This window comes from Elephas maximus, chromosome 18, assembly GCF_024166365.1.
Source record: "Elephas maximus indicus isolate mEleMax1 chromosome 18, mEleMax1 primary haplotype, whole genome shotgun sequence".
Classification (NCBI taxonomy): Eukaryota; Metazoa; Chordata; class Mammalia; order Proboscidea; family Elephantidae; genus Elephas; species Elephas maximus.
Window position 1 is genome coordinate 12,777,228 of NC_064836.1, and position 19,873 is coordinate 12,797,100.

The 19,873-nt window shown below is 44.1% G+C and overlaps 1 protein-coding gene across 4 annotated transcripts in view; it reads left to right on the forward strand.

The window, feature by feature from the left end:
- The window catches only part of ATP2B4 (ATPase plasma membrane Ca2+ transporting 4), a 117,532-nt gene that overhangs the window by 13,896 nt on the left and 83,763 nt on the right, over positions 1–19,873 (forward strand). Inside the window, exon 1 of one of the 4 annotated variants that reach the window (XM_049857722.1) lies at positions 6,495–9,475. The exons of the other annotated variants lie outside the window; for them this stretch is intronic. The gene's annotated coding sequence lies outside the window, so the exon portion shown is untranslated. Of the gene's footprint in view, positions 1–6,494; positions 9,476–19,873 lie in introns of those variants that run through there. 4 annotated transcript variants of the gene reach the window in all.

Genomic DNA, 19,873 nt, shown 5'->3' on the forward strand with positions numbered 1-19,873 from the left:
GGTAGATAGCTACTGTGGCATCGACTGCAACTCACTGTGACCTTATGTGCAACAGAATGGCACACTGGCCAGTCCTGTGTTATCCTCACAATCACCAGCATGGTCGAGTTCATGGTCATGGCTGTTGTGCCGATCCATCTCACCTAAGTTCTCCTTCCCCCTTGCTGGTCTTCTGCTTTACCAAACACGTCTTCTTCCAGCAATCGATCCCTCCTGATGACGTGTCCAAAGCAAACGAGTCAGACAATGTTCTGTTGTGATTCTTAAGATTTTAACTAGCTAATCCTTGGGAGTAGATAGCCAACCCTTTCTTCCTAGTCTTTCTTAGTCTCATAGCTCTGCTGAAACCTGTCCGCCATGGGTGATCCTATTGGCATTCGAAATACTGGTGGCATAGCTTCCAGCATCACAGTATGACAAACTGATAGATGGGTGGAGGTACTGTTTAATAAAGAAATTCAAGAGATATGATGCTGAAACCCAACCTGAACGAAGGTCTTGCCCATTTATGGGCTTCCTCTTTCCTCTGCTGAGCAGCTAAGTGACTGGTTGACAAGAACACTGAGAGATTCAACAGCATTTATTGAATGTCGACTAAATGCCACCTGCTTTCATATTATGTCACAGCAACCACCTTCTGAGACAGGTACAGGATTTGTCTTAGAGATCATCTGGTTGCAAGAACAGAAACCCATTCAAAGGAGCAAAAGTAAAAGTGGGCTTTACTGAAAGGTTGGAGTCCCCGGTGGTGCCAATGGTAAACACACTCAGCTGCTAACCAAAAGGTTGAAGGTTTGAGTCCACCCAGAGGCACTTCTGAAGAAAGGCCTGCTAATCTACTTCTGAAAAATCAGCCATTGAAAACCCTGTGGAACACAGTTCTACTCTGACACGCGTGGGGTCACCACGAGTGGGAATCGACTCCATGGCAACTAGTTTGGTTTTGGTCTTTTATTAGGAGGTTACAGGGAGGTATCACAGAACTTAAGTGTGGAAGTGTAGCCCCATGTGGGCTGTACTTTCTCCCTTGGGCTGCGAGCACTTTCTTCTGCACATGGGCTCCTCTGCCCCCTCATCCACATGCACAGGACCCTTCATAGCTAACTAAGCGTCTGATTTAGTCTTTAAGTCTGTATCACCTTCTTGCTTAGCTCTTTGAAGTACGTTAACTCAGTCCCTCACCCCACATGCCAAGAGGTGCTGATTCCCACTTAGGTCTGCTGTCCACTCCTGCTCCAGTCATCTGTGGCCTGTGGAGGGGGATGGGGATTAACACAAACATGGCTGCCCAGGCCTGTCTTTTTAATAGGGGCTGTTAGGTGGAAGCAGAGTCCTTGGGTGTCATCAATGGTTAAAGGCTAGGCTGCTAACCCAGAGGCACCTCAGACGAAAGATCTGGCAGTCTACTTCTGAAAAAAATCATCCACTGAAAACCCTAAGGAGTACAGTTCTACTCTGACATGCGTGGGGTCTTGGTGAGTCAGAATTGACTCACCAGCAACTGGTTTATGGGTAAGAGCTGAAGTTTCTAGAATGGAAACTCCATGACCTTGCCTATTGCCGTTGAGTCGACTCCGACTCATAGCCACCCTATAGGACAGAGTAGAACTACCCTATAAGGTTTCCAAGGAGTGGCTGGTGGATTCAAACTGTCACCCTTTTGGTTAGCAGCCAAACACTTAAACCAGTGCACCACCAGGGCCCCTCCATGACCTTGGGTGGATTCAAACCCAAGTCCACCAGGCTCTGACATCATGCACTTCATCACACCAAACTGTCTGTAGGACATCATGTAGATTATGTCCTGGTAGAAGTCCCCAAACAAGAGGGTGTGTGAATCATCCCACAATCTAGGGGTTCAGGTGGCCTGGAAAAATAGTATTACCATTTTTGAACCTTGTGTGCCAGGCATATTATATACAATATCTTTAATCCTTACAACCTTACAATACCCCTATAACATGTTGTTGTCACCATTCTATAGCTAAGAAAGCTAACACCTAGTGAGTTAGGTAGCTTACTCAGAGGTCATCTGGCTGGTTTGGGTTGGGGCCAATATTGACCTAGGCCTCTCTGACACCAAGGCCCATGCCCCTTTCTACTTTACAATATTGCTTTTCTAAAGGAGACTATTTTGCTTTGATTTTGCTAGAACGTATGCTCCTTGAGGGCAAGATCTTAGTTTTCTTGTCCCAAGCACCTAGAACAGTGCCTGGCACAAAGTAAGTGCTCAGTAAAAACAGTTGATTGGATTTTTTTTTGGTACCTCTTGCATTCCTAGGCTTCCCAAGGCCAGAAGGGAAGGCTCATAGTCTACGTCTTGGAGAATGGGCCACTGAAATTATTTGAGGCAGGTTTGTGGGTGAGCCTGTGACCCTACTCAACTCCCAGTCTACTTTGATGGGGGATATTAGGAGTAGTCCCATGATGGAGGAACTAAAGGAAAGTATGACCCCCAGATTCTTCTGTGTTAACTGTCCTGTATATCTGACCTAACCCTATGAGAGAAGCAGGTAAAGGGAAGTTTCCCTAGCCCTGGAAAATCCACTTAGTGGGACTAGGAAATAGGATACAAAAGTCCTATGTTGCTAGAGAAAAAAAGTGCTAATTTCCACTGAGTTTTCAGCCCCAGGGTCAGAGTTTACCAGGCCTTGAGTCTCTTCCTGTGCCTTTCTCTATAGCAATGCGCTGTGTCCCAATCACCAAGTTGGCCTTCCCAACCCCAGCAGCGTGGTGTTATATAAAAACATAGGTTTGGGGTGGTAAGATGGAACTGGGTTCACATCTCTACCTAGCAAGCTGTATGGTCATGGGCAAATTATTCAACCTCCTAGACTCTCCATTTTCTCTGTAAAATTCTCAATGAGTTTTAATTTCTGCTCTTTCTTTCCTCCATGTCCCCCTTCCTCTTCCCTGGGCCCTGGCAAGAGTCTGCTCACCTGCTCCCTGCAAACCTTTGGGCCAAGTGCATTTATAAAGGGTCATAGCCCCTCATCTCCCAGTAATTGAAAGCTCCAACGGCCCCAGCTTCCTGCAACTCTCCACCACAGGGCCTACAGGGGCTGATCAAGGGAGCCAACATCTCCACATTGCAGGTTGCCCTCTCTGTGCAAGCTCTAGGATTCTGCTTGGTGATTGAGCAATAAGAGTTCTGGAATAAGGCGGAGCAGAGGGTGGAGAGCTGCAGCCAGATCACCTTGTTAGCTCTTGCCCTGCATTCCTCTCCTGGGAGTAGATGCTGTGAGAGCCAAGGCTGGGAAATCTCTTGTTAATGGTGGGAGTCAGACTAGGTAACAATGTTGTACTTGCTTGTAGGGGCTGTGGCCAAGGGTGCCATTACTACTGGGTCACCCAAACCAGCTGCCAGCTACCACTGGGATTGAGTAGTCCACGTGATAAACAGGCAAGAGCTTCATAGTCTGGGATTCCTCACACCCCCCTCTCCCCAACACACCTACACATCCAGACTTTAGCTGGTATGAAATGGCAGCTCAGCCAAAATAATGCATGGATTGGAACTTGCCTCTCCTGAGCTGGAATGTGCTTGGCATTGAGTGGCTGGGTTTGGTCCCAGTTCTTGCTCCTGCTTCCTATGGATCACTTAAGTACCTCAAGCTCTCTTGCGTTCGGGGAACTTCTCCAGTCCCCTCCAAGGGATGGTATCAAATGATGGAAGATGCTGTCAGAGGACATGATCTGAGACTTAGAGAGAGACCAGGGTATGAATATTAGCTGAGAGCTCATGTGAACAGGCCTATGGCAGCATGGCTGCTGAGATGCAGCGTTTGCCAAGCCCACTCACCGGCCTGGGAGCTCCTTGAAAGGAGGAGTGGTGCATTAGTCATCTCTAGACCTATGCCTAAGTGAACACAGGCTTTGGTTCACAGAATGATGATTAGTAACGGTTGGATGGATGGGTGAATAAATAAATAAGGAAATATAAATGCTTCTTTAAACTAGAGGTAAGACCATAGAAAAGTTTACTTTCTTCCTCCTCGCGGCCACCGTCCCTAGTTCAACACCTTATTATCTCATGTGTGAATAATTGCAAAGACCTCCTAGTGATAGGTGGGGTGGTTTAAAGGAACAAGTTCTAGACTAGAAGTTGAGAGACCTGGGGACTGAGCCATTAAGTTGCTCTATCACTTTTGGGAAATCACAGAAACCTTCTGGGCTTCCATTTGTTCATGTGTAAAATAAATACTTGGGCTAAATGTACTTTGAGGACATTTTAACTCTAAAATTCTCTACCTCCTCCTACCCAAACAACCCTGTGGATTCATTATAGTTGGTTGCCAAAACTTAAAAATAAGAAGATTTTACATAGAAAACCGATCTTCTTGCTTCTTCTGGAAAATCAGATGCTTTAACAATATTGGACCTACCTTTTCTCCATGGAAACCATCCGTGGGAGCTGAGTAACCGATGCCCCATTGAGACAGAGCATGCTCTTTCTCGCTTGCTGCAGGCTCCACCTCTTCCCATTGCCTAACGCTTGGCCTGCCTCACTCATTTTTCTTCCCTGCCTAGTCCCTGTAGACATTTGAATTTGCAGACCTAGAATAAGGAGGACAAAACTTCTAAGGGCAGTCACCTAGGATGACAGCCAGAAACCAGCTCTCCTGCCTCGCTGGGCTTAGGTGGCAGAGACTGGGGGAGTCTTCCTGGGAAGTCGGTGACTGGGGTGTGAAAAGGAACAGCACCCAGTGCCCCAGGAGGCTTTGCTTAGGGACTTGGCCTCCCAGAATTGCTGAGCCCTTGTCCGAGGAAGCTGGCCCCCTCTCACCTACCTCCCCCTCCTCGGACACATGCTGAGAGCCTGTGAGGATCCCTGAGGGCCACCTCTGTATAACCCTGTGTGGCCACTACTCTGTGGTAGAGAAAACTGGGCTCACTTTTAGAACTTTGGCAATGAGGATGGTTCTTTTTCCACTTACAGTATCCACTTTTTCTGGCGTCCAACCGCTTTTAGTGTCTTTGGCAAAAAACAGGTCAGCCCATTGGAAGGCCGAACTACTTAAGTACAATGTGAGGCGATCGAGGATCCCAGCTACAGTCAGATGGGTCAAGTGCACTTTCTCCTGTTAGCCTGCCTCAGTTTACCTCGAGCACCTATTGCTATAAACAGTTGCATTTTAGAGCTCCGCCGGCTGGCCCTATTTCAGAGCCCCCATCCCAAAATTCCTTTAGGCCAACTAGGGTCTAACTTTTTCCCAGTGCAAGCCAGAGATGTTTCTCACTCAGCTCCTTAGCCTCTGAGGAGGCAAAGATAATCCTGTCTGAGCCCTAGGACTATGCTTTGTTTAGGGCTACGCTGCCTGTCTGTTACCCCAGCCAGGTAGACAATCCCCAGCTTACCCACTTGCAGAATTTTCTCTTCCTACTCTCCATTTGTAAGCTTTTCCTAATGGCTGTTGATTATAGTTTGATCTGTTATTCTGTGGTCTGATCTAGTTTTGTTTTTTCCAAAAGGCACCTATATTTCCTTTCAACAGCCTTGTATTGTTCACTGGGTATCGCTCCGCTCCTCGGTGTCACCCTTCCCTTCTATTATTTTCCTTTTCATGTAAAACTGACCCATCTAAAACCCAGCCCACATTAGGATTGTTCTTGTCCCAGCCACTGTCAGAGACATCTACCCTCTCAAGAGAGCTTTTTGTTGCTTTCTCAACGTCTTTTAATCCAAATGGTGAATTCTTGGCCTGATGCGTTTTTGTGTAAGATATTTACCTTTTTTTTTTTTTTCTGAGTATAAAAGTAATAGGTAGAGACCAAAGTTGTTAGTGGTTACCAGGGACAGGAGAGAGGGAGGGGAAAAGGGAACAGACTGTTTAGGGGGCACTGAGCTTCTATGAAGCGTTCTAAGACAATTTGGAAACGGATAATGGTAATGGTTAAACAACATGGTGAACGTAACTAATGGCACTGAATTGTACATGTGAAGAATGTTGAAAAGGCAAACGATTGGTTACAATATATTTACAATTAAAAAAAAGAGAGAGGGCAAAGGCAACATGGCAGAGGTAGTAGTGTAATTTTTGAACAAAAACAGCAATACATAAAAATGTCTAACATTTACTGAGTGCTTACTATATGTCAGGCGTGATGTCAAGTGCTAACAAAATTGCATGACCTCATTTCCTCCTCGTGACAACCCTACAAGGAAGGTGCCATTGCTCTTCCCCTTTTCTAAAGAGGAAACTGAGGCTCAGAAAGATAAAATGCTTTATCCAGGGTTCCACTGCTGCTAAGTGGTAGGTCTGGGGTTTAAACCATGTTTTTCAAACTCCAGAGTCTGAGCTCTGTACTGCTTCCACACAGGATCATTCTAGAAACTTTGGAAAATTCAGAAAAGCGTAAAGAAGAAAATAAAATTCCAATAAGCCTAGAGATAATTGTTAACATTTTGGTGTATCTCCTTTTATTCTTTTATATAGTATGTGAGTGAGGGCTTTTTTTTTTTTTTTAACAAATTTTGGAACACATAGAATATCAAGTTTTGGATTCTGTTGTTTTCCTACTCAATACTATATCATGGTCATTTTTCGATGTCATAAGGAGCTAGCCACCCACCAGCCCCAAACATGGTCCAATGGAATCCGTTAATAGTGAGCAACCAGAGGTGGAAAGTGTGGTTTTAGAAAGGAAATAAAGATGCCGATGCCCTCAGTCTTTGCCTTGAAAGGTGACAGTCTGGGGCCAGCCTGGGTGGGGCACAGAGGTCTGAGCCGAGATGAAGAGATCAGAGGGAGAGAAGGCTGGGAACTCGTGGGTAGCCTTTGAGAAGTCTCTTCCCTCCATCTGTGTGTCTGGATCCCACACAAAGGTGTGAGGAGATGAGCAGGCTGACTAGTGTTTGAAGTGGGAGTTAAAACGCAAAGTGGCTTTTACACAGGCCCAGCTAAAGGCCAGGCTTTCTGGAAGAAGACATGGAGTACTCTAAATAAAGCCCCCTATAAACCTGGGAGTGGGATTACTCATGGCAGAGAGCTGGCTCCTCCTTCTGGGTTTGGGCTCCCACACCTGCCTCTGGTTGGAGAAAACTGTGCGAGGCTTCCCTGCCTTTGTTCCTTTAAATGCGTATGTGTGAAAGACAGCCTGAGTATATTTATCTGTGGCTGTATTTTTAAAGAAACTTCTTTTAAAAAATCATCCGAGAGCAGGGAGGGGGAGAGAGGAAGGAGATAGAGCAGGAGGCTGTCACCAACTGGAAGATAGTTTCTAGTGTCTGCTGTGGGGATGCAGGGCCTCTGTGCTTGGGGCAGGCAGCTGAACACACCTCAGTAAGGATGTAAGGATGCTTTGGAAGGAAGCCGGGGGTGCTGGCTCTTGGAGGTTGCATGAACCAGCTGTCATAAATGCAAGGGTGACAAAGAGCCCTGGTGGCTCCCATGAGAGTTTTCCAGGCTGGTTTAATGAACAGGTGTTCAGTACAGGATCAAGGGCTAGGACATGAAGTCTGGGGCTCTTCCATGGGCTGCCACCACCTTGCTGTGTGACTCTGGAGAAGCTCTCACCACTCTGCTCATAATCAGTCCATTGGTCCACAGGGAGATTTCACCCTCCACCCTCCTCCTTCCTGGGCACCTTAGGGAGATACATGAGAAAATGGAGGGAGAGGCTTTGGATTTCCATTTTGAAGATTATTACAACAGTTACCCCAGAACCTCCTGCAAGAGCAAAGCAAGAGAATGGGGTGTTATTGTTGGACTTGTCACTTAACTGCTGAACTGAAGCTTTTTCACCCTCCTTAAAGTGTCAGATAACATAATCCTGGATACTTTACAGTATTATTATAAGAATCAATGGAGATAATGGATATGAAAGTGCTTTGTCTACCTACAAATGTATAGATTATTATGGGGAAGCCCCTCCTCACTCACCTTACTCCCCTGAGGCTTGGAAGGCCATTTCTCCAGCTCATTGAAAATTTGAGCCTTCTTTCTTGGGTAGGGCTGGTTCCTCCCCTGTTGTAGATGGGAGACTGCATCCCAGCAAGTGTGAACGACTCGCTTAAGGTGGATGAAAAATCTGGGAGTTCTGGGGTAGGAAGAAGAGTCCCTAAATTGAATTCTCCTCTCAACCATGCCACTAGCTAGCCCTGCGACCTCAATCTCTGAGCCTCAGTTTACTCATCTGTCGCTTGTTTCCTAAGCACAAAGGACTGTTTTGATAATCTAGGGGTGAAGAGTACAGAATCTTACTTAAAGTGCTTTGAGAAGTTAAAAGTTTATGTGTAAAAGGGATGGTCTTAGAGATCAGAAGTGTTCCTAAGGACATTGAGAGGAGTTAGTCTTTGAGTTAGACTTGTTAGCTGCCATCCAGTAGGCCCCTGACTCAGGGCGGCCTCATAGGCAACAGAATGAAACAGTGACCGGTCTCCTGCACCATTAGCTGCAGAACACCATTAGCTGTTGTAATCTGCAGGGTTTTCATTGGCTGAATTCCAAAAGTAGATCTCCAGACCTTCCTTTCCTAGTCTGGAAGCTGGCTGGAACATGCAATCCTCCGCTGACTGCAGGGTGGTGGCTCGAACCCCTGTCTCGCACGTGGAAGGTGAGAATTCTACCACCGAACCACCACTGCTGAGTAAGACTAGAAGCCCTAGATCTCTGTTATGTCCAAACTGGAAGGGGCGTAACTCAACCCCACAATTTTACAGATGAGAAAAATTGAGGCCAAGGAGACCACGTGGTCCTGGGTTCAGTCCCTGCTTTGGGGCTCAGGTTCCCCGTTTGCCCAGTGGGGTGCTCTCTAGTGTACCTCCCCCTCCTCCCAGCGCTGCAGTGAGGACTGATGAGATCATTCAATCTGTAGATATACTGTAATATCCTGCGTTGAAGCCTCTCAGATTTTACCACACAGCCTTCCCTTCCACCTGATATAAACAGTGTCTTTAACCTTGACATCCCAGAATCACTCCCGTTTTTTCTCTGTGGTCTGACAGCAACCACCCATCGATTAATCAGCATCTATTTTTTTTTATCAAGAGTTCTCGCTGAGTAAAGTGTGGGGCTAGCCCCTGTACCCAGGGTTCATGAGCCCAGGGAGGGGGCTCTGGAGGAAACGATGCTGAGAAGCCAGCCTGAGAAGCCAGCCGGGCCACTGAAACCACAGCTTGTTGCTGAGTGTTTTAAGTGAGGCCAGGTGAAGGGCGCGGTGAGAATTTGCAGGGTTACCAGGGCGGCCTCAGGCTGAAGGGTGGAGATTCCTCCCCAGGGTGCGGTGCCTGGAGGACCACGGTCCTGGGGGAAGGCGGGTGCTGCTTCGTGGGCTGGGCCACGGTGAGTCAGTGGCCCCCTCCCTGAGCGGTTGCCGGTTGGCTGGGGTGGGGCCAGCCCGTCTTATTTTGGGCGTCTGTGCTGAGCCAGGCCTCTAAAGAGCTAAGGCGTTTGTTTCCAGCTGCTGGGGCCGCGCCTGGGAGCGGAGCTCCACGGGCGCCTGCGGCTGAGACCGCCAGGGCAGACGGCAGCAGGTCAGAACCCAGCGGGCCCGGGGCGAGGGTGGCGAGGCCAGCGGAGGGGGAGCCCCGCCGAGGGCGGCTGCAAGGCTGCCACCCTCCCGGGCCCCAGAACCGTGGCCGACGGCTCGTTTGTGCAGAACTTTGGGTGCGGGCCCACTGAGGCAGAGATCTGGCGCAGCGAGCCCGTGGGGAAGACCCAGGAAATGAACCTTGTGCGGGAAAGGGGCTCAAGCAACTCCCAGGCCGCCAGTCACTGGTCCCTAGCCTCCCAAGCCCTAACTAGGTGGGGCTGATCTCAGGAAGTCTCTGCCGGAAGGTATTGGGGTTCTGTCCCAGGTTGTTCCTCTTTGTATCCCAGATTATTTTGACTTAGGATCCAAGAGGAGATGAGCATTTGGGCATATGCCCCCAGTTGGTAACTCCCTGTGTCTCTCTCCACTGTGAAACTCCCTGGGGCTCCCGCCTCTGGGGTAAGGAGCGCGGTTGCACAGTGGCTAAGCCTAGGCTGCTAAACCAAGAGGTAGAGGGTGCCAACCCACCAACTGCTCTGCGGGAGAAAGGGGTGGTAGCTTCTTCCCATAAAGATTACAGTGTCAGAACCCCTGTGGGGCTGGTGCAATGGTCAAGGGCTGAACTGCTAACCAAAAGGTTGGTGATTCAAACCCACCCAGCCACTCTGTGGAAGAAAGACCTGGTTGGGTAAAGATTATAGCCAAGAAAACCCTATGGGGCGGTTCTAATATGTCGCATGGGGTTGCTATGAGTTGGAATCGACTGGCACCTAACACCTTTCCCCACCCAGCAGGAGACTAGGCCACTGCTGACATGCCCCTCCCGTGCCTCCATGCCACCTCCTTCTGGCTCTCTGTTTGGTCCCTACAGGAATAATGCAGACCAGCCCTGCTTCCCTTTTCTCCCACCTCCACCTCAAAATAAATAAATAAATAAATCAGAATTTTTAAATTGATTGATATTTTCTTATTAGGATAATATAATCAAATGCGCTATATTGACAATGTTATTATATGGAGATTTTAGACCACGAAATAGACAACAGAAATTCTCATCTAAAAGAAAGTCTTATTACCTTTGAGAAGCTCCATGGCTGCTTTGATCATGCAGCTTAAAAAATGTTGCCGGAGGAAATAGTGGAAAACTATTTCTTCTTTTTTTCTTTTCTCCCTTTAACTCTTTCTTCCTTTCTTTTTCTTTTTTGAAAGGGTTCAGACATTTGTTTCCTACTGCTGGGGCCACGGCTGGGAGCGGAGTTGTGCTGGGTGCCTGTGGCTGGTCAGAACCCAGTAGGCCCCAGCCCAGCTCTTGACCATTGCACCACCAGGGCTCCTATGTTTTAGGACCCACAACTTGTTGCTGTAGAGTGAGTCCGACTCATAGTGACCCTGTAGGACACAAAACTGAATGAACCAGGTACATGAAATTGGATGAATCACAACCCTTGGCTCTATTGATTTATGCATGTCCCCCTTTTACCACTTAACAATTTATTGATATATTTTAATAGCCTAATAAACACACCTGACCCCACCACCTAAGCCAAAAAGAAGGATGCTACCTGTAACTTGCATCCACCTACGTGCCCTTGCTATCCTATCCCCCACCTCATCATCCCTTGTAAATGCTATCCTGAATTTTGTGTTTCTCGTTCTCTCGATAATGTATGTATGCTTAAACAAATATATTATTCAGTTTTGCTTTATTTAAAAATACATCATACTATGTACAGTCTTATGGGCCTTGCTTATTTTTATTCAATAGTTGGGGTTTTAGTATAATACTAGGATATACAGTTGTAGTTCACTCACTGCTATATCCACTGGTGAAGATACTACCGTTTTTCGCTATTAGACAGTACTGCCATGAACATTCTCATTCACATCTCCTAGTGCACATGTGTAAGACTCTCCTGATTATAGATCTTGGAGGGAAATTAATCAGTCCCTGGGTGGCACAAACAGTTTGTTCTCAGCTGCTAATCCAAAGGTTGATGGTTTGAATTCACCCAGCAGCACCACAGAAGAAAGGACTGGCAATCTGCTTCCATAAAGATTACAGCCAAGAAAATGCTATGGAGCAGTTCTACTCTAACACATGGGTCACAGCAGCAATGGATTTGGTTTTGTGGTTGGTATGTCGATGTTCTTCTTTCAGGATAATGACAGGTTGTTCCCCAATATGTTTGTAGTGGTTTTTGCCCCTGCCAGTGATGTGTAGATGTTGTTGATTCACATCTTCTCAAGTCCCTGGCATCATCAGGGTTTTTAACTTCTGCCAACTGGATAGTATAGAAAGTATCCCTTGGTTGTCTTGATTTGCATTTCTCTGACTACTAATAAAGGTGAACAGCAGAAATAATACTCCACAGATCAGAACCACAAAAATTTCAGATACTGGAGTTATCAGATACAGAAAATGAAAAAGTATATAAATTTAATATGTTAAAAGAAATAAGAGAGTATTAAAAGAATGATGAAGAGACAGGAAACTCAAAATTAATCAGCCGAATATAGCAAAGAACCAAAGAGAACTTCTAAAAAAAGAAGAAAGGAAATTAAAATCTCAATAACCAGGTTAAACAGTATATTGCACATAAAGATAAAATTAGTAAATTTGAAGATACTTTTGAAGAAGTTATATAGAAGGCAGCTTGGAGATGAAGATTGAAAATGGAAGATATAAAGGCATAGAGAATAAAGCATGGGTTAGCACACCTTTTCTGTAAAGGGCCAGATAGTAAATCTTTTAGACTTTGTGGGTTATATGGTCTGTGTCACAGCTACTGCACTCTATGGTTGTAGTATCAAAGCATCCATAGACAGTAAATAATGAACAATTATAACTATGTTCCAAAAAGTTTATTTACAAAAACAGGTGGTGGGCCAGATTTGGCCCGTGTGTCACAGTGTGCCAGTCTTTGGAATAGATAAAAATTACCCACAGGTACATTTAATTAATGTTCTGGAGGAAGATAATAGAGAAGGAGTATAACAATATTTGAAGACGTATGATCAAGAATTGATTAAATATTATCATTGGATTTATGAAGCCTAATGAATTCCAAGAGCGATAAATAAAATTCACCTCTAGACACATAATGAATGTGCAAAACATCAAGGATAGATAATTCTAAAGTAAACCCAAAAAGTAGATTCCCTATAGGGGAAGACAGTTAGACTGACAGCTAACTTCTCAGTGACAACAATAAAAGCCAGAAGATAGTGGAATAATATCTTCAAAGTACTGAGAAAATAACTGCTAACGGAATTGTATTATCATTGGAAAATCTTTCAGAAATGATGGCAAAATAATGCCCTTTGCAGACAAACAGAAACCGGTTTCTACCAATAGGTCCCTGCTAAAGCAACTTCTAAAGGATGTAGTTCAAGAAGAAGAAAAATTACCTAAGAAGAAGCTCTAAGATTCAAGGAGAAATAATGAACAAAGGAAATAGTAAACATGGGGCTAAACTTAAATATTGATAGTAAAGAAAATAAAGATAATAATATCTAATTTATAGGGATAAAACAAAGCTATAATTAAAAACCCAGGTAACAATAGCATATAAATTGTTACTCAGGCAACAATAAAACATGATGCCATCAAGTGGATTCCAACTCTAGCGTATAAATGGTAATTGGAGTTAAAGTGTTGTAAGTGTTTAAGAAGAAGTTAAAGATATTGATTATCAGGAATAGTTAAGCTAAATATGCATGTTAAGATTTCTAGGCTAAAACTAAAAGATTAGGTATAATGTAACTTCCAAACTGGTAGAGGGGAAGAAAATGGTATAAAAGAAAAGGAAAGGAAATACAAAGACAGTAGGAAATATGACAGCAGTTAAAAAAAAAAAAAAAAGTTTAAGACTGTGATATAGAAGAGAATAATAATCATTACCATTTATTGATTACTGTCTTAGTTAAAAATCTAGAGCTGCTATAATAGAAATAACACAAATAGGAGGCTTTAACAAACAGAAACTTATTTTCTCACAGTGTAAAGGGCTAGAAGTCCAAATTCAGAGCTCCAGCTCTAGGGGAAGACTTTCTCTCTCTGTTGGCCCTGGAGAAAGGTCCTTGTCTCTTCATCTGTGAACCTGTGAAATCTAGAATACCAGTTATCTACTTCCAAAGTACAATGGTAGAACCAGGTACAAGGTAGACATTTCCATTACAAATGGGAGAAATTGGAGGAAAGAAGGGACAACAGGCACCAAGCAAGCCCAAAACCTAGCAGAACAATTTACATTATTTCTCAAGGCTTGAAAATAATCCTGTCTTCTCTGAGACCATCTGGGCAATGGCCCTGCCCTCCAGACTCTGGGTGTTGGCCATGCCCTCTGAATTCTGGGTGGAGGCCCCTCGGCCCTGGGCTTCAGCTCTGCCTTCCAGGCAACTGTGCTCCCTCAGCTTTGGGTGGCTCCATTCTCCTAGTCCATCTGAATGGCAAACCCGCCCCCTCAGCCCCAGCAGTCCCTGCTCTTCTGCTCCTTGGGTATGGCAGCCCCGCCCCTCAGCTTTGGGCAGTAGTCTCATCCCCCTAGCAGACCATAATGGCAGCTCCACACTCCAGAACCAAGTTGGAGGAGATCTGACTTTTTGCAACCTAGGAGGCTGAGATTCAGAAGATAGTGTCCCCACTCTTTGAAACCGAGAAGACCCTGCTTTCCGTCTCCTTCCAACAGTTCTGCTGATCTCTGAGCTGCTCCAGGGATGGTCCTTTTCTTTTCTTGGAGGACGACAGATAGAGCTCCTTTGATCTGTTTCCTGCCTATAGAATTCCAAGAAGCAGACAGCATTCTATCTTTCATTCTTTGTCTGTCCCCTTCAGTCTAACTAATATGTTTTCTGCTGTGGTAGTTGGTTAGATCCATCAGTCACAGGCCTAATCTCTTTTTTTAACAAAAGATTGTGTAGCCACGTCCTTGGTGAACATTCTAGGACACATGTCCTTGGTTTGTACAACAGAATTTTCCAAATTTTTAAATTCTGTTTTCATTTTGCACAGTTCATTTTTAAGTCCATCTCTTTCCTCTCATGTTTTACTATAAGTGGCAAGGAAAAGCCATATGGCCCTTTTAAGATCTTGCTTAGAAATCTCATCAGCCAGATATCCAGGTTCATCACTTACAAGTTCTACCTTCTAACATTTGAACATAATTCACATAAGTTCTTTGCCACTGCATAAAAAAACATCACTCTTTCTCCATTGTCCAACTACAAGTTCATTACTTTCTTTTAAAGCCTTACCAGAAGGACATTAAACATCCACATTCTAGCAGCATTCTGTTGCTGGTGCCATATGTGTTCCCTAAGACAATAGAGACTTTCTCTGTAGCTCTCCACACTTCCTTCTGAACCCTTATCAGCATTGCCTTTGACATCCATAATTCTACCAACAGAATCTTCAAGGCAATCTAGGGTTTTACAATAAGGCACCTTAAAACTCTTCCAGGTTTTACTATTACCCAATTCCAAAACCACTTCCACATTTTAGGTATCTGCTAGAGCAACACCCACTCTTCCGGTACCAAATTGTGTCTTAGTTATATAGTGCTCCTATAATAGAAAGGCCATAGGTGGATGGCTTTAGCAAGTAGAAATTTATTTTCTCACAGTTTAGGAGGCTAGAAGTCTAAATTCAGAGAGCCAGCTCTCAGGGAAGGTTTTCTCTCCCTTTCGGCTCTGGAGGAAGGTCCTTGTCTCTTCAGCTTCTGCTTCCTGGTTCATTAGAGATCTCCATGTAACTTGGTGTCTATCTTAACTCATCTCTCCTCTGCCTGCTTGTTTAATCTCTTTTATAATATCTCAAAAGAGATTGACTCAAGATACACCCTACATAAATTCTGCTTCATTAACATAACAAGACAACTCATTCCCAAATGGGATTATAACCATAGGCATAGAGGTTAGGAATTACAACACATATTTTGGGGGGACACAATTCAATCCATAACAAGTACCTGCCATGTTTATTTATTGCCCAGCTCACAATCAGTCATGGGAATGGCTCAGGACCAGGCAGTGTTTCATTCCGCTTTGAATGGGGTCACCATGAGTCAGGACTGACTGCAACCATGTTAGTCACTTGGAATAATTACTCTTCTTAATTTTACAAAATATAGTTAAGAGTGCCAGGCACAAAGTAGGCATTAAAAATTATAGTTTCAGAGGCTGGGCCAAGATGGCAGAGTAGACAAACCCCTCTTGTGGTCCGTCTTACAACAAACACCTGAAAAAACAAATGACAGTCTGGGAGTCCCGAACATCAAGGGCAAAGTTCAGGAGTTGGACTGAGTGGCAGGGGGAGGGAGAGACGGTTCAGAAGCAGCAAGGAGTTCCCAGACCTGACTCAGAGGGAACTAGCACCCCTCAGGACAGATCTGCTGGCACGAGCATGGTGAGACAAGCAGTGGTGTTCGAGATGCACTTTCCACATTGGGAGAGACCAAGCAGCGAAGAGTCTACTCACGCCTCTGGAGTCAGCAAAAGGCAGCACTAAATCGGCAAAAGATAAGTACGTGCATCTAATCCACCATGCAGATCAAAAAATACCCCTTTGGGAAAAAACTCTTTCCCATTTATCTGATCCCTCACCTCTCTACACCAGGTCTCAAGCCAGCTTCAATGGTAGCCACTTTCTCTGGGCCTGAAGTAGGACCTGTCACGTGCCCTGAGCCATTCTCTCAGCCTTGGAGAAGGAACAAATTAACAAATGGAAAAAATAATCTGCCAGGAACTCAGGGCAGAAACAACTCCTTTGCCTAGGTGGAGGCATAAGCAGTCCACAGACTTTGAATGCCTTTCACCCCTGCATAGACCTATGTGGGCCCATTTCAACAGCATAGGCCTTTATTAGCACAGTATAACAGGGTATATACCTGAAGTCTGACTTAAACTGTTTCAGCTATATGGTGGAGAGGCAGGTTCATGACATTTGACACCGCTCTGCCTATTAAGCAGGGTCATCACCTATCCATATCAGGGGCCTAAGGACTGGTGGTTCCACCCGCACCACCTAGCCACCTGTGACAGGGGTCCAAGGATAAGTGGTGCCTTCTAGACCTTACAGCCAGCAGCGTTGGGTACCCATAGTCAAGCTGCAAAACCCACCCACCTATGTGCTTTAGGGAACAGGGACACAATTTCTTCACAGACACTCAGGGGTGGTTGTCAGCCCCCTACCTTGCTCAGCGCCTGACCCTTATTGCAGCCAGATACCTGTGCCTACACCAATCACCCCGATCATCTAAGACTGTAGGTGAGAGCCTGCACCACACACTTGGTGACTGACTACCTGGACACCTGAGCTAAATTCACACAAGAAAAGGAAACAGACTCTTGGGCTCGTATACCTAGTAACAGCTCTAACTACCTGGTGACAGGATGTTAGAACTTTGAAGGTGCCAATAATCAACCTACCTCACTTGAGTAGCCTATTTGGGCATATCAAAACAAAACGAAACAAGAAGCTAGGACACAGTTAGCAAACATAAAATAAATAAATACAATAACTCATTGATGGCTCGGAGACAACGGCCAATATCAAATCACATAAAGAGGCAGACCATGATGGCTTTAGCAGGATCCCAAAACAAAGAATCAAGAAGTCTTCCAGATGAAGACAACTTCCTGGAATTACCAGAGGTGGAATACAAACAATTAATATGCAGAATTCTTTAAGAGATCAAGAAGGGGATCAGGCAAAACACAGAACAAGCCAAGGAACACACAGACAATATTACTTTAAAGTCAATTTTGTCAGAAATTAATATTGTCACTTTTTTTTTTTTTTCATACCAGGAGGATATAACCATAATAAATATCTACAAGGGGCTCCAAAATACATAAAACAAACTCTAACAGCATTGAAAAGAGAGACAGCTCCACAATAAAGTAGGAGACTTCAACACGCCACTTTCGGTGAAGGGCAGAACATCCAGAAAGAAGCTCAATAAAGACATGAAAGACCTAAATGCCACAATCAACCAACTTGACCTCTTAGAGGTCAACAGCAGCACATAGAACATTCTCCAGAATAGACCACATATTAGGCCATAAAGCAAGCCTTAACATAATCCAAAACACCAAAATACTACAAAGCATCTTTTCTGACCATAGAGCCATAAAAGTAGAAATCAATAACAGAAAAAGCAAGGGGAAAAAAATCAAACACATGAAAACTGAACAACTCCTTACTCAAAAACTACTGGGTTATAGAAGAAATTAAGGACAGAATAAAGATATTCATAGAATCAAATGGGAAAGAAAACACTTCCTACCAGAACTTTTGGGACACAGCAAAAGCAGCGCTCAGAGGTCAATTTATATAAATAAATGCACACATCCAAAAAGAAGAAAGGGCCAAAATCAAAGAATTATTGCTACAACTCAAACAAATAGAAGCAAAAGGAGCCATCAGGCACCAGAAGAAAGAAAATAATAAAAATTCGAGCAGAATTAAATGAAATAGAGAACAGAAAAACAAAGCAAAGAGTTAACGACCAAAAGCTGGTTCTTTGGAAAGATCAACAAAATCAATAAACCATTGGCCAAACTAACGAAAGAAAAACAGGAGAGGAAGCAAATAACCCGAATAAGAAACAAGATGAGTGATATCACAACAGAACCAACTGAGCACTATGAAAAAGTGTATGCTAACAAGTTTGAAAACCTAGAGGAAATGGACAAATTTCTAGAAACACACTACCTACCTAAAGTAACACAAACAGAGGTAGAACAACCAGATAAACGTATAACAAAACAAGAGATTGAAAAGGTAATTTAAAAACTCCCAACAACAACAACAAAAAAGCCCCGGCCTGGACAGCTTTACTGCAGAATTCTACAAACTTTCAAAGACAAGTTAACACCACTACTACTAAAGGTATTTCAGAGCATAGAAAAGGATGGAATACTCCCAAATTCATTCTATGAAGTCAGTATAACCCTGATATCAAAACTAGGTAAAGACACCACAAAAAAAGAAAATTACAGACCAATATCTCTCATGAACTTAGACACAAATATCCTCAACAAAATTCTAGCCAGTAGAATTCAACAACGTATCAAGAAAATAATTCACCATGACCAAGTGGGATTCATACCAGGTGTGCAGGGATGGTTTAACATTAGAAAAACAATCAATGTAATCCATCACATAAATAAAACAAAAGACAAGAACCACGTGATCTTATCAATTGATGCAGAAAAGGCATTTGACAAAGTCCAACACCCATTCATGATAAAAACTTTTACCAAAATAGGAATAGAAGGGAAATTCCTCAACATAATTAAGGGCATTTATACAAAGCCAACATCATCCTAAATGGAGAGAGTCTGAATGCACTCCCCTTGAGAATGGGAACCAGACAAGGATGCCCTTTATCACCACTCTTACTCAACATTATGCTAGAGGTTCTAGCCAGAGCAATCAGGCTAGAAAAAGAAATAACGGGCATCCAAATTGGTGGGGAAGAAGTAAAAGTATCTCTATTTGCAGATGATACTATCTTATCTCTATTTGCAGATGACACAGAAAACCTGAAAGAATCCACAAGGAGACTATTGGAACTAATAGAAGATTTCAGCAAATTATCAGGATATAAGATAAACATACAAAAATCAATTAAATTCCTCTACACCAACAAAGAGAACTTTGAAGAGGAAATCACCAAATCAATATCATTTACAGTAGCCCCCAAGAAGATAAAATACTTAGGAATAAATCTAACCAGAGGTGTAACAGACCTATACAAAGAAAACTGCAAGACACTACTGCAAGAAACCAAAAGAGACCTACATAAGTGGAAAAGCATACCTTGCTCATGGATAGTGTCTTAGTCTTCTAGTACTGCTATAACAGAAATACCACAAGCGGGGGCTTTAAAAAAGAGAAATTTATTCTCTCACAGTCTAGCAGGTTACAAGTCCAAATTCAGGGCATTGGCTCCAGGGGAAGGCTTTCTCTCTCTGTTGGCTCTGGAGGAAAGTCCTTGTCCTCAATCTTCCCTGGGTCAAGGAGCTTCTCAGGTGCAGGGACCATGGGTCCAAAGGACATGCTCTGCTCCTGGTGCTGCTTTCTTGGTGGTATGAGGTCCCCAACTCTCTGCTTGTTTCCCTTTCATCTCTCGAAGATGAAAGGTGGTGCAGTCCACACCTCAGGAAAACTCCCTCCACATTGGATCAGGGAGGTGACCTGAGTAAGGGTGGTGTTACAATCCCACCCTAACCCTCTTAACATAAAACTACAATCACAAAATGGAGGACAGCCACACAATACTGGGAGTCATGGCCTAACGAAGTTGATACACACATTTTGGGGGGACATAATTCAGCCCATGACAGATAAGAAGATTCAGTATTGTGAAAATGTCTCTTCTACCCAAAGTGATCT